The 15,677-nt window shown below is 41.0% G+C and overlaps 1 protein-coding gene across 1 annotated transcript in view; it reads right to left on the bottom strand.

Moving 5' to 3' along the window:
• Positions 1 to 15,577: 15,577 nt before the first annotated feature.
• GAD2 (glutamate decarboxylase 2) overlaps positions 15,578 to 15,677 on the bottom strand; it is a 53,095-nt gene continuing 52,995 nt past the window's right edge. Inside the window, exon 17 of the mRNA XM_081970138.1 lies at positions 15,578 to 15,667. The gene's annotated coding sequence lies outside the window, so the exon portion shown is untranslated. The remainder of the gene's footprint in view (positions 15,668 to 15,677) is intronic.

The raw sequence follows: 15,677 nt of genomic DNA, 5'->3' as shown, positions 1-15,677 counted from the left end.
TTCAAATACATGGAATCAAAGCCATCTTACTGAGTCCAGAGGAAGAACCAACCCTCATGAAGCCTCTGACCCATTTATTCTCCACCTTCACAATAACTATCAAGTGAACCAGCACTCAAACCATCCTGCGGAATATCTTTCATGCCGTGAATTTCTGCATGTGAACCAGTAATCCTGTGGAAGTATTCAAGGTTGAAGTTCGTCTGTCTCTCCAAGGCTATAGCCAGCTATCAACCTGCAGGCAGAGCATGTAAGTGCTACACTGCCATCCTAGAGCTATAGCCAAAACCAACTGAGGAGCACTGCATGTGATGCCCAGAAATGTTCTGACAGTATTTACTTCATACATATCTAGTAGGATTTTCTTTGTATGGATGAGCGGATATTTATATTTTATGTGTATATGCACATAAATGTGCATACATTTATATATATATATATAATGAAACTAGGTGGATGGACGCAATTACATCATGATAGACTCATAAGGACCAGGCTGCGTACACTCCCCCTCCGGATGAAATGTACCGTATGTTTCAGAATATAAGACACACCAAAAAAGGTGAACATCTGGGTGTGTCTTATACACTGAATGCAGCATTTTTGGCCTCCCCAAACCTCACCCCCTTCACAAAAATGGACATGCAGAGGGTTTGGGAGACTTGCAAGCAAAAAATAGGCTGTTTTTTGCTTGTTTTTGCCCCCCCCAACTCCCACTTTGCAGGCCTCTCAAACTCTCTACATGGCCCATTTTTCACAAAAAATGAAGCATGCAGAAAATTTGGGAGGTCTGCAGAGTGCAAAAACTTTTTTTTTAATTGACCTCTTCAAAATCTTGGTGCATCTTATACTCCGGTGTGTCTTATAGTCCGAAAAATACGGTATGTCTTTGCTAAGATCTAAGACAACTTGAGAGGACATAATAAATATAAAGTGCACGATCAATACAAAGCCTGCACATATATGTAGGTGCGAACACCAGCCTTAAAATTATTATCTTCTTGCTTTTTCCCTGCTTTTCTTGGTTAACCCCTGTTGCAGATGTTTCACCTGATAGTCTTCTTTCCTAGCATAATGGTTATAATACTTGTCTTGAATGCAGAATATCTCTAGTTTGAAGTCCAGCAGACGGGGATTTTTAATTACTATTTTTCTTCAGTATCTACTGTTTCTGCTAGGCTGTTTGCCAATGAATAGTGCATTTGTGGACGATACAAAAAAAAAGTATTTTTACTTGCATTGTGGCATGACTCAGCAGATATTTTCCCACTATTATTAAGACATAGAAATGTATAAATATCCAAATACTTTCAGTCAGGAGGATAGTGGTTGACTGTCATCTCCATGGCAGTTAGAGGTGACTTCAAGGCATTTTCCTCCCTTGGACAGAAGCAATATAAAAGGATGTGACATCTGCTGCTACGTTTAGTTTCAAATCTGCTCCAAAGTTTGCCAGACAGCTAGCAAAACGTCAGCATGTATTCCTTTTCTCCCACGGCTTTACCCCAAAGTCCTTTCACCAACAGACAGTAGCCATGAAAACCAAACTAGGAATACCAAAGTAGTTTGTCAAAGCCTACTTCGGGGATGTTCTTTTGAATTCCCAGTTAAATCTACAGCAGTGTTTTTCAACCTCGGGAATTTTGAACTGCGTGAACTTCGACTCCCAGAACTCCCCAGAATTCTAGAAGTTGAAGTCCACCCAGTTTAAAGTTTCTGAGGTTGAACAATACCAATCTAGATCTAGAGTATAGTCCTGAAATTTCTCAGCAGACGTCTGTCCAGTTTCTAAGTATGGCTTGTGGGCTACTAAACTGCTCACAATAAATGATTTGATTTCTACACAATGTAACTGCAGTTGAGCTCCCGTATTGGGACCTTGAGAGTCAAAAGCTGCCATCTGTTACATGTCTTCCTGACAGTAAAACCACAAGAATATTAAATAGAATCATGAACTTTGTGTTCCTGAGATGTTGAGAAATCAGTTGTCCACACCCTCCTCACTAACAATTGCTTTCAGCTCCTTGGAAGGTATAAATGTTATATCCTATTTACTTGCTTAAAAAGGTCCCCCCCCCCCACCCCATACTCTTCTACTGAGTTGCTTTAAGCCTTAAGTAGCTCACAAGTGACTGAGAAATAAAACATTAATACACTTTTGACAACAATATCTAGGTACTGTTTTTTGCTTGATTATCCTTCTGACTTCATGTAATTTCTTCCATAATTGCAGACACACAACAGCAGCCATAAACAACAATAGGTAAAACAATTAAACTTATTTAAAGGAAGCTAAAAGGCAACACAATTTATGTTCTTAATTATGTGTTCATTCCAACAGTTAATTTCCTGTTAATTCTGAAAAGGAATTCAGCAATATTCAAGACGTAGTATTTCATCCATTTAGAAAGCTTTTGCCTAGGAGCCATCTGACTGCTATCTAAAGGTTGCCGGATTCATTATTTCAAACTAATCTTTCTTTAAAGACACCCCTGTGAGGCATTCTTGAGTGCTTCCATCTTAATCACTTCAAAGCAAATAAGACCAATAGATGATTTAATGTTCTAGGCACATGTGAACTCAAGATAGTATAACCCTTGGCTGAGAGGAGAACAAAGGACCTCAGGGAATATGAACAGATTGCAAGCAGAGGAAGAATACAGGTGTTTTACATCTGACAAAAAAAATCATTTTGGAAGTAAGAGAAAGATTTAGCTGGTATCACAAAATATTTTATTTAAGGAAAAGATTTATTGTATTAAGAAAGAAAAAAACAGATAGAATGTTTATATTAGGGCCAATGGGAGAAGTATTTGAAGTGCATTTCATTTTCTTTTGGGGAAAAAACATATTTCTGGAATGACTCTTAGTACTATGAATGCGTGTGTGATTTTAATACAATACCGCTACTTTTGTATTCCTGCAACCAATGTTCCCTCTAAGCTGCGCAGGTGCGCAACCGCGCACTTGACAGGAAAACACCACGCAGCAGTTTCCAACTGCCGCGCAGTGCTTTCTAATGTCACAGCATAACATTTGGCAAACGCCCGACTTCCCTTCCCCACCCATTTCCGAAATCAAAAACTGCTGTTTGACCTGCCTCCCCACTTTTGTATTCCTGCAAGTTGCCTGCCACCTGGACGGAACCACTTGACCTGGGAAGCCGGGGGGAGGGGAGGAGGAGGCTAGCTTTGTCTCTCCAAACCCTCCTGGGGAAGCAAATGGTATCGCCTACTCTAGTCCCATTCATTTTTCGCCTCTTTGGCTCCGTCGACTGCTTGAGAGCATCCCTGTGGAACTGCGGCCTGGGAATTATGTGCTCTGCACAGTCCTGTTATCTTTTTCTAGCCAGCTGGGCATTTAAGCTAGATTCCCTCAGATTTACAGTTGAGTAGGCGTGCATTTATCTCAGGGGTCCCCAAACTTGGCAACTTGAAGACTTGTGGACTTCAACTCCCAGAATTCTTCAGCCAGCTATGCTGGTTGAAGAATTCTGGGAGTTGAAGTCCACATGTTTTCAAGTTGCCAAGTTTGAAGACCTCTGATCTATCTACTTGCTTTCTCCTGTCCCCTATGCTGGCTGGAGAATTCTGGGAGTTGAAGTCCACCAGTCTTCAAGTTGCCAAGTTTGAAGACCTCTGATCTAGCTACCATGCTGCGCTATTTGGAACCAATTGCGTAAAGTCCCGGCAACCAGCGCGACAAAGTGTACTCGGAATGGTTGTTAAAGAAAAACAGACATGAGAAACTGTAAGATAAGACAGGCTTTTACTGAATAACAGTGTACATTACCGTAAACACTATACAAGTATTTTAATATTGCAGACTTTCAGTATTATAAGTGATACTGATATTATATAACACTTTTAATTAAGCGGGTACCTTGAATAAACATAACTTTGAGTTTCAAATAACACTGATCTCGTTGTCTTGGGTGACATCTGTGAAAAAAATTCAGATGCTCAGGCATGAAAATGTGCCATTCAAACACTATACTTTTCCACTCACACTGAAAAAAAATTGGAACATTGCCTGAAACTATGTTTTAGTATGAGGTTGTGCTATTTGATGCCATCTTCTGCAAGAGAAGATGTGATGAAGTAGAACAGGTGTAAAACTGGCAGCCCACAGGCCAGATGCGTCACGCGGACCTCACACCCACCCCAACTCTGCAAAGGCAAGAAACATCGCAATATGTCGTGTGACATCAACATGACGTGGCAAGTTTGGCACCTGTGAAGTAGAACATCTAAGTCAAAGTTTCTCAAACTTCACAACTTTTAAGGTTTGTAGACTTCAACTCCCAGAATCCCATAACTTGGTGAGAAATTCTGGGTGTTGATACCCACACATTTTAAAGTTGTCAAGTTTGAGAAACTGACCTACTAGGGAGATTACATTGCTAAGCAAAGGCATTAGTTTCTTCTGTACTCTGTGCAGATCAAAAGTTTGCCTTCTCATTGGACTAATGTTTAATATCGTCTGGCACTATAATATTAATGAAAGCTTTGCCAAAAGCTGTAATTTAAGAAGTCTGTTTTTGTCTCCCTGGAATGTTATTGTTGAGAATGAAAAATCTTCTCCTTTCCACATTTTTCTACTGTTGGCATTTTTTCCTATTACCCCTATGCGCCAGAAAACATGGTACATTGTTCGGAGAGATTAAAACAGGTGTATGAATTCCAGTTATCAATGTTTCTTTTGGTGATTCAGAAATGCATTTTGAGATTGATATAGTTCTGTGATGGCGAAGCTAAGGCACACGGGCCCAAAGTGGCATGTGGAGTCATGTCACCTAGCACACGCGGCGCAACCTGTTCCTCTTCCAGGTTTCTGGCACGCATGTGTGTGTGGCGATCAGCGAAGAGCTGATCTTCTATTTTCCAGTGTGAACATGCGTGCTGGCCAGCTGATTGTTGCATGTGCATGCATGCCAGTATCCAGAAGTTCATTATCTTGCACACACATGCCCCCTGGACAGCTCCTCTTGCAGGTTGTGCACCAAACAAGCGTGCAAAGTGTGCATGCTCTCTCTCCCCCTTTTCGGCACTTGGTGCCAAAAAATTTCACCATCACTGACATCGTTCCTTTTGGTGCTTTTTGGTGCTTAAGAGAAGGGTGAGAAGAATATTCAAACAGCATTAAGGAATATTCAAACATCATTAAAAGCAAAAGTACTGCCAATGTGATTCTCTTTGATGATGTCACATTGATTATTTAGTGATATCTTTCATGATTATTTTTGTTATGGATCGTCCTCAACTTGTGACCACAATTGAGCCTAAAATTAATGTTGCTAATGGAAATAAATTTTGTTTGTTAATTGTTAAGTAAATTTTGCCCCATTTTATGACCTTTCATGCCAAAGGTTGAGTGAATCACTGCAGTTGTTAAGTTAGTAACATGGTAGTTAAATGAATCTGGCTTCCCCATTGACTTTGCTTGTCAAAAGGTTTGTTTGCAATAGGTGATCACATGACTCATTTGATAAGTCAAATAAGTTGCTCAGAACAAGAACATTGAATTCAACCATATTGCCTGGCTTAGCTGTGTTGTGTGAAACTTAAAACCTAGTCCACTGTAGGCTAGGGGTCATTTCCTAGTGATTCAATACTCCGAAGAAAGAAGAGAAAACGTGCAGTGTTGAAAACAGAAGAAACACTATTAGAAAACATACACCGTCAGTGTACCCGCCTGTCAAGCACAAGAAATCTGGAAGCAAGACAATGCAAATGAATAGGTCTATTGCATGCTATTTACAAGAACCTGAACCACTAATGGTCAAGGCAAATTGGTGATAAGAGTAAATGGAATTCAAGGTGGATGGGACTTAGATATCTTGTGGGCATGAGAACTGATCAAGTGCTTGATCCCTCTCTTGAGCTCATCCTGGTCATCTAAATCAACAGTCCCCAACCTTTTTGGCACCAGGGTTTTGTGGAAGAGAATTTTTCCATGAAGCGGGTGTGTTGCGGAGGTGAAGGGTACAACCTAGATCCCTCACAATTGTAGCTTACAGTAGGTTGCTTGCTCCTATGAGAATCTAATGCCTGACGATCTGGAGGTAGAGCTGACCACTGGGGAAAGGCTGCAAATAGAGATGAAACTTCACTCACTCACCTGCTGGTCACCTCCAGCTGTGTGGCCCAGAGTTGAGGATCCCTGTTCTATAGTTGCCTGCTTACCAATGGTGAGGGATCCATTAATAAACTTCGGGGGGGGGGGAGTCAATGAAACACCAGGAAAGATTGGAGGAAGCAGGTTGGCTTTCTCAAAATGGCTGTCTGATCTGGTTAGAATGATTGTGGATTGTCAGATTCAATAGTAAATAACTACAAATAGTCACTTAACAACCATAACTGGGACCAGCACTTGCTCACTAGGTAGAAAATGATATGACCAGGAGTTTACATATAGTTTTACTTCAGCTTTCCTTTTTCCCTGCTCCCTGCTCTTGGGAATGCTCACTATAGCACTAGAATAATTTAGCAAGAAATAAATTAGCATTTATATTTACATTCAGTGTAAAGTACGGGATTACAACAGAGTAATCAGGCACACAATAGGGAAAATACACAGAAAGAGATGCACCAGCACTGGCTGTTTGTCTAGCATGCTGCTTGCAGCTCTGAGCCCTGAGATGCTTGAAAAGAAAACAATGGCGGAAGGTCCTAAAATAATTAAAGCCTTATCAGTCACAAGCAGAGCCAGCTAGTTAAGATCACAGACCTGAGCTTGCCCTTAGCACCTTTGGAGGAGGTCTATGGGGAGAAAAGCAGCTCAGGAAGATATTACTTTAAGCAATCTCTCTGCTGTGCCAAGATTGGGGAAAGCAAAACAAAGCAGGCACAGGGCAACACATATTACTGCAACTGACCAATGGGAACATATGACTGAGAGATGTGAAAAATTGGTAAACATGGGCATTGGTGGCCAAGTTATTTTTTCATCATCACTGCAATTTCAAATGGTACTGCTTAAGAGAATTACTAAGTGAGTTCTATCTACATAACTGAGTTAGCAATATCAGTATCACTTAGACTTCTATACCGCTTCACAGTGCTTCTCAGCCCTCTCTAAGAGGTTTTCAGAGTCAGCATATTGCCCCCAACAATCTGGGTCCTCCATTTACCGACCTCAGAAAGATGAAAGCTGAGACAACCTTGAGCCAGTGAGATTCGAACTGCTGAACTGTCAAACTGCAGACAGCCGGCAGTCAACAGAAATAGCCTGCAGTACTGCATTTTAACCACTGCACCACTACAGCTCAGTGGTTAGTGGCACAGAGTTAGCGGTTGATTGGATTAATTATAATATTTGAATGGCCCTCTGAGTCTTACTTTGCCTACATTTTGACCCATTAACTCAGGGGTGTCCACACTTGGGAACTTTAAGACTTGTGGACTTCAACTCCCAGAATTCCCCAGCCAGCATGGCTGGCTGGGGAATTCTGGGAGTTAAAGTTCACAAGTCTTAAAGTTCCCAAGTTTGGACACCCCTGTATTAACTGATAATATTAGAGGCACCACTGAGTCTTCGTGATCTAGCTAATAACTGTATTATCGTATTCCACCCAGAATAACTTCTCATGAAATGGACTATAAATTTACTAAATATGTAATAAACTGAGGGGGAACCTCTGCTGGTTATCTGAATTTTCTCACTTTTCTCACTTTTCTTTAGGCAACTGGATGGAAGTTTACCTTTTTGCTTACTGACCTATTTTCTGCCCTTCAAATTTGGAGAAGACCTGAAATGGAAGCTTTCTTTGATGTTTCCAAAATAGAACAAAACCCCATGGAGTGAATTTCAGGTGGCTTAAAAGGCCAAATGCTAAGGCTTCATCAAGTGTGTGTCTTCTGGATTTTAAGCACAGTCAGAGGGTTTTCATACTGAATCAATAGCACCCAATTTATTTCCTATGATGGATGACTAGATTTCCCTCCTTTATCAAAGCTAAGATTTCTGTACTTAGATTATCTGATATTTCCGTAGTAACAAAAGGAGGGTCATTACCAGAGATTGGGGTCAGTTCTTCAAATATCAGGTTACTTATCTTTCTGGGACTTTTTTCTAGCCTGCACCAAAAAACATTTAGTTGTGTCATTCACCAAGGTCAGGTTGTTTATTAGAATTCATAACTCCTGTCATTCTTGTCAGTTAGTTCCTTTGGTTGGAGAAATAAATGCCACACAGGACTTCCAATGCCCGTCAGTTATGCTGTCTGCAGTAGCTGTGCAATTTCCCCCTTCAACATGTTTTCACTTAGAATTTCTAGTGGACCTCCAGAGAGATGCTCATGCACAGGTTACTCTCATTCAGTTTATTGGCATGGACATTTGTTTTTAGAAGTGCTACAGCAATTGCATATAATGAAGTTGGTAATTACATTTCTCTCATGTGAATGGTAACATGGCCCATGGCATAATTAAGTTTAACTTTAGAATTAAAGGAGGAAAAGAAAGTGAAGAGCTGCTGACAGCTACAGAATCTTAAATTCTCAAAGTGACATTGACCAGAAGAGAAGTTAAAAAGCAAAGATAAAATGGCAAGCAATTGACACATGGACCCCATGCCTATAAGCTCCACTACCCAAAAAGTGTGCCCACCCCCATCCCCGAATACCGAGATCACACTGTCATTTTTCTGTTAACCATATTGATTTGAACACTCTGAACTGTTTTATGCTTTGGGATTCTGACGGCGAGCTCACCTTTTGGCCATCTCAAGGAATGTCCACTTTAGATTATCTGTGACTATCTAATGGCTATATTTATTTGCAAAGTTTTTTAGAATAGCTTTTCATTCAGGGAGTGACCATTACTTTCTTTGAAACTCTGAAGAAATTAAGCAGAATCAAAAGCAACATCTTATTAAATTCTGTTTTATCGTGGGTATCTGTCACCCTTACCAGATAGACCATACAGAAAACCTAACCTGTTGTAGCCTGTCGGTTGCCGGTCCCTCCAAAGCTGAATCAGATAAAGAGGCGTGGGTATCAGTATCAGTATCAGGGCAATCTGGGAACTCTGAGGGAGAAGAGGGAATGGAGCTGGCAGAGAGAGAGAGACAGAGGCAGAGCCTGGGCCGTTCATCAGTCCTCAGATGGAGAGTCAACAGCCCCCAGGTGTGGCGGTCGCTGATGAGAAAGAGGAAGAATGGCTGGGTCCAGTGCCTAATCCATGGATGTGCAGAAGGCATAGGAGAGGAGAGCAGTGGAAATCTGTGGGCCAGTCCTTGGGAACAGAAGAGCCACTACTCGTAACAAATCCCCACTCTAAATCTGGGGATAAAAGGCAGGAGGTGTGTGGAGACTTAGTTCTTGCTTCTGCCCACAAACTGTCCATCTGAAGCTGTCCCAACTTGCTGCAAATGACATTCTTAGTTTTGAAGTCTGAAAAGTCCAGAAGTGCAGCTCCCAGCCATATTTGCTCTGGATTGCTGTTGGGATATAATGATGATGGTGAACATTTTTGGCATCGAGTGCTGAAAAGGTTGTGCGGAAATGTTGCAGATGTGGCATGTTCCGGAAAATCTGAACTTCCAGGTTCTAGTGCGTATGTGCCCCCAATGTTCAGCTAGCATGCGCAGGGCGGTTTTTGGCCCTGCCATGCACACAAAGGGATCATGCTCCAAAAAAGCCAAGCTTCCGGGTACTGGCGTGTGCACCCTACCATCAGTTTGCCAGCATACATGTGCACACCAGTTTTTGGCACTGCCATGCAATGAAGTAGAGCTGATCGTCCTGTGCGCATGCGCACCAGAAACCAGAAGATAAACAGGCAAGGCCATGTGTGCCAGGCGACATGGCTTCGCATGTCACTTTGTGCACATGTGCCATAGGTTCAGCATCACAGGGATAGACCTTCCTTCTTGTCAAATATTGTATTTTCTTTATCTGGTGATGAAATTTGTGATGGATGAAGTCAGCACCCAAAGAAAATCACTACCTACTTTGGCACTCCTCATTTCTTCCTTTCTCTTCAATCAAGTAGAGAACAGATTGCTTCAGCCAGAACCCTGAATGGATCATTTACAAAGAATTTTGGGAACCAGGCCAACAAGAGACAGTGATTGACTAACCTCATCCCATCCTAAAGTTAATGGGTCTATGAATTGCTGGCAAGGAAGAAAACAGAAGCTGTAATATCAGATGGAACATGGAATGTATCCAGAAAGTGAATGTTTCATAATTCATTCTGTCTGAGGTGCTGCACAAGGATAGAATGAGACATGGAATCACTTGCCATTTCTCCTAAGTACTATGATTTATCACCTACCTGTCAGGGAATAATTTGCAAGGCTGTTTAGATATCTTATGGGATGGACTCATGAACACCCATCCACACATACATACACACATAAGGGGTTGTGTTCTCAGTACTGATTTATTATGAAATTGTATTGTCAAGGCAAGTCTGTAATAGTGGATTTAAAAATTCATTTTATATGCTTATATTTTAAAAGTTCTAACATTGTCAGAATGGAACTATTTCAAATTCCTTCTTGCATAAAGCTTTGCTTGACTGAGTCCACATAAATTATCTCTATGTCTGTCTGTCTGTCTTCACCATCACCACCATCATCATCTGTATCTTCAGGAAGATACCTTACATGCCAACATCAAGAAGAAGAGTATCAGGCTAGGTCTGATTCATGTATTGTGCTAAATTGTAGCTTGTTTAACCATGATTTTAGTAATGAAATCACAAGTATCTGTGTTAACTCTACATATTATGACACATACTGTAATTTACACAACCACAGTGGGAAGGTCCATCAGTGCATTAAGGCAGAATTTTAAAAAAGCCATATCTATGGTGAATCAGGCCAAAAAGATCAGTGTAGTATTCATGGAAAATGTATATAAGGATAGTAATTTTTGCATAGAACAATTAAAATGCACACACAGATTGCATGCTGCTGGAAAATGCTCTTTCTTAGTTCTTGTTGACATTTTGGGATGAATTATTATAGCAATCTTCTAGTTAAAATTCCCTCTGGAAGACATGAAGGTGTCTAATCATGTACACTTTCTCTTAAATTATATAAGATACCATCTCTTCTGAATTGAAATCTTCTGAAGTTCTTTCGGTCAGCATCTACCGCCAAAACAGCTTGTGTAGTTTTCATTATAGGAGAAAGAGAAGCCATTCCTCAAATAACTTAAAACTCTTCAGATTGGCATGTCTCAGACTTTAGTGCTCAGGTGTTGCTGACTGCAATTACCATTCAAAAGCTTCTAGTTTGAGAAGTCTACCTTTGTCTTCCTGAAACTTCCAGCCAACAAGGATAAAGTTGATAAATAATAATCCAGAATCATATGGGGATCCAGGTTTGAAAACCAGGGCTAGAACTTTGGGCCATTCAACAATAAATTTAGGATGGACAAAAGGAACCGATGGGTGTAATTCATTGATACGATTCAAAAGGAGAAATTAGACAAATTCATAGTAACTAAATAAAATTCATAATCAATTGATAGAGACAATATCTGTTAAAAATCAACATTCAAATTACCGTGTTTTCCTGAAAATAAGACAGGAACTTATTTTCTTTTGACCCCCGAAATAAGCGCTTGGCCTTATTTTCAGGGAGGTCTTATTATTTTTGAGTTGTAGGAGGCGGAGAGCATGGTCACCTCATTGCTGCTGCTCTGTTGCAATATTTTTGGAGAGGGCTTATTTTTTTTGGAGGGATTATTTTAGTGCATGTGTTCAAAAGCCTAATTGGGCTTATTATCCGGAGAGGTCTTATTTTGGAGGAAATGGTACTAAGGATCTAGGAGAATTATATAATACTAAAACTGACCAGCAAAACCACACCATGATTTTGGGGTATTCAGTGATTTGCAGATAGATAAAGATAAGGGAGTTCACTAGTCATTGCTGACTATATGGGTTGGTACTCATCTCTGTTTTAATCATTGAGCCAATGTTGTCCAAAGACATTTCTGCGCTCATGTGGCCAGCATGACCTCACAGAGTGCTCTTCCCACTAAAGTGTTACCTATTTATAGACAGATAAGGGGGTAAATAATTAACACATAGCTAAGTCTTTCCAAGGTTTGCCCTGGCAGCTGCCAATTTTATATAACAAACATAAATTTAAGCAGACGCTTTAACATGAAAGAAGTTGGTTGTGATGGAAGATCAACTTCCAGTTTGGCCCAAAAAGTCAAGATAGTAGCTATAATCTAACTGAAGTTCTGCTATTTTTCTTATACTTAGCATATGTGAAATTTTTGGAAGAGGAGTTTTGAGACCTCACACCTTTCTTCTTACAGCCTCAGCCCAATTACTGTAGGCATGACCTTAACCTATTATGGGAAATAACAAGTTGTTCCCTATAGAGAGCAATAGTCTTTATGACAGGCTCCTGTTTAACCATCTGGGATACGGTATTCTGTTCGTTCCTTTCTCTCTGACTGCCCCCGTTTTTCCCCTTCTCCAGCAATTAGGATTTTATTTTGGAAAAACAACCTCACTAATTTTGAGGGTCTTGTCAAAATAGTGGTGCGTTATAACTGGTATGCCCCGGTATGGGTGTACTGGTGCCCGCCAGGAGCACAGGGTACCATTCCAGTACAGTGCTCCAGAGGGCCCACCCGCCTGCCATCCTTACCTGTATTTGAGCTCTTCGGGGCTTCCGCGCAAGCGCATGGAGCATACATTGCCTGAGCAACACTCCGCCTAGCCGCTGGAGCATCGCAGAGGTGTTGCGGAGCATCGCAGGTGGTAAATACGCATGCGTGCGCCGTGCGCATTCATGTGGTGGATGCCGGGCCCCATTGCACCGTACCAGTTGCAACGGAATCCGGAACCCATCACTGTGTCAAAACTTTCTTGTATTTCTTTAGTTGTTGGAAGAAACGTCATTCTGGGTTCAGTTCCAAGTGGGGAGAAAGACACTGGAAACATGGTGGCTGTTTGGAAAGATGGTTTTAATGTTGGATAGGATCACATGCCTTGAAGATGTTGGGTGAAGAAAAAAAAGGGAAAAGTTGCTGAGAGTGCCTGAGTTTTATACCCTCTCTGCAGGGGTGGGTTCCTGAACCGGTTAGTACCGGTTTGCTTGTGCGTACACTGGCCGCGTATTGCTTGCACTTGTGCATTTGATTAAAATTGGTCTGTGCATGCATAGAACCATGCCGACAACAGCAGAAGACACAGGAGAACTGGATCAGGGGCATGTCAGGTCTGGGTCGCTGCCGGTTCTGCGACCCAGGCCTGAATTCCACTACTGATTCAAACAAACCAGACCAAACCGACAGCAATCCACCTCTGCCTCTCTGGGCTTTTGAATTTGAGCTTGTATTCTGATTGGTTGTCAGACTCCAATGGGGCCATGCAGGAGCAACTCTGTAGGCTGTCTGAGTTCCAGGCTTGCTGGGTGATGTAATCTTCCCAGGTGCCATGTGATGAGAAGGGTAGAGGGTGAATCCTACCTTTGTTGTGTCTTGAATGAGGGTGTTTGCCTATGAATAGACCTAGCTATCTCTTTATCTCTTCAGTGTGGACATCTGCTGTGGGCTGTTGAGGAGGGTGGGGGCTATTAGGAGTGAGTCTGCTTCCTGCCTAAAAAAAAACATGTTTCTCCATTTCTCATCCAGGGAAATATAATATTCTGCCTTTTTAATATTTCATAGAATATTTCATTTTTCTAGGAGAAGGGTGGGTGCTAACTTCCTACATAGTATTGTAGATACTGACCTCTTATGTGTGAGTGGGTTATAATAGCAATAGCAGCCACAGCTGAAAGGTAAGAGTGATGTGTGGCCAGCCAGAGGTGGTATTTGCTGGTTCTCCGAACTACTCAGAATTTCCGCTACCAGTTCTCCAGAAACTATCAAAACCTGCTGAATTTTACCCCTGATCCTCTTCCATTATCATAGAATTTAGGAAACACACCCAGGGCTATGTTCAGTAGAATAGGCAGGAGGGGACTGACTAGTCACTTTACAATCTAATACAAGCTCCACTCACAGCCTCTGGATGATGAGAAGTTAAAAAACAATAACCATTCTGTTACCCTATCCATTGTCTCATATTGTGCGGGACAGGTTGATGCAAGGCAGCTATCTGGATCAGAGCCAAGGTGTTCTTACAACCAAGTAGCCCTTTGCCAACTGAACATCATGATCTAGTGTACTGGTGCAGAGAATTCAGTTTGAAGAAGATTCTGCAGCTGTCTCATGTGCTAAAGTGGTTGTGGTCAATATTGCTTTATTTTCCTTTTTTTATTGTACTTGGCAGCAGGAGCCTTTGAAAGAGAGGGAAGCAGACAGATGGTAAGCCCCAAAGATAGAAGGCTTTGAGTCACTGCTCAGTTAATGCTTCCGTTTATAACTTTCTCAATTTCCCTCTATTTTTCAAGCTGTTTCAAAACAGCTGTAATGATTTCTATCCTTTTATCCTAAAAGGTGCAAATTAAGGCTGTGCACATGCGATAATATTGGTTTAATTTAGGGCCAGCCTCAAACCTGGGCTTTTATTCCCCCTCTCAAAATATATTCACCCCAAACAACAACTTTACTTATTTAACTCCCAGCTGCACCAGCTGTTGACCAAGATTTTTTGTTGTTATTCCTATATCAATTCCAAAAGCTCAAAGCAGTTTGTTGTAAGTAGAGTAAGAAAATCCCTTTAAAGAAGAAAATGGGTATGACATTTACGCCTTTCATGAAGTTAAAAATAATGCCATATAATATCTTAGTTTTACTGTCATAAAGTAGGTTAATGGGCTTAGGGTTCTTTCTTCCTCTGATGCCAAAATAACTCAAGTGGGATTGGGGTCCTGACCATGAAATAGAGGATAAGCATTCCTTTTTACTGCTCTACAAGGTAATTCATAATCCAAATGTTGTACTTTGGTCCACAAACCTCTGAAGCAATTGGAACTCAATGTGCAATCATTTCCAATATTTGGAGTCACTTGTTGACTTGGGTCAGTGATTACGCTATGAGTAGGATTGGACATTGGCTGGCTTTACACAATACATGAACCAGCCACATTGTAACTTAATGCTTTACATCCTGTGCAGTTAGTTTGTGCTTCAATTTATTTAACGAATCCCGAAATTGGGCTGAGTAAACCATTTTTGAAGCAAGAGTGGTTAGTGGGTTGTACAATTGTACTCTAATTACAGTTGTCTTGTTGTGGGGATACCATTTGAAAAAATAAAGATGGAATATAAGGCAATGTTGATGATGATATTGAGATAATAAATCTGGCAGGGTCAATTCTGTATAGTCTAGCCTGGGAGGAATGGAACTATGTATGTAGACTGCAAAAGGCTACAGATCTATCCTTGGTCAAGTATTCTACCAATATTCGGCACCCATTGAAAAAGACCTTGGGTAGGAAGATTATCAATTCAAGGAACACACCTGTTTTTAAAGAAGGGGGAAATCTCTATCTGTTTTCATAAAGTATAAGGTAATGAAAGAGGTAACCATAAACAAGAGGATTTTCAAGAGGCTGTTACAATAAAATATTATTAACTTTGTGTTTATCACTAAGAGTGCATGACTCACCAATGCTAAATAGGCACTAACATGATAGCAGGGACAGCTGGAAGAAATCATTTTTGTCTTCATGACTTTTGTTGAAAGATGGCATAACAGATGCAACTAGATCTTATGAGCTTTCAAATCAATAACGAAAGCTGGGGATAG

Source organism: Natrix helvetica (assembly GCF_964273705.1).
Source record: "Natrix helvetica genome assembly, chromosome: Z".
In the NCBI taxonomy this organism is placed as follows: domain Eukaryota; kingdom Metazoa; phylum Chordata; class Lepidosauria; order Squamata; family Natricidae; genus Natrix; species Natrix helvetica.
This window is presented reverse-complemented; position numbering and strand designations above follow the sequence as displayed.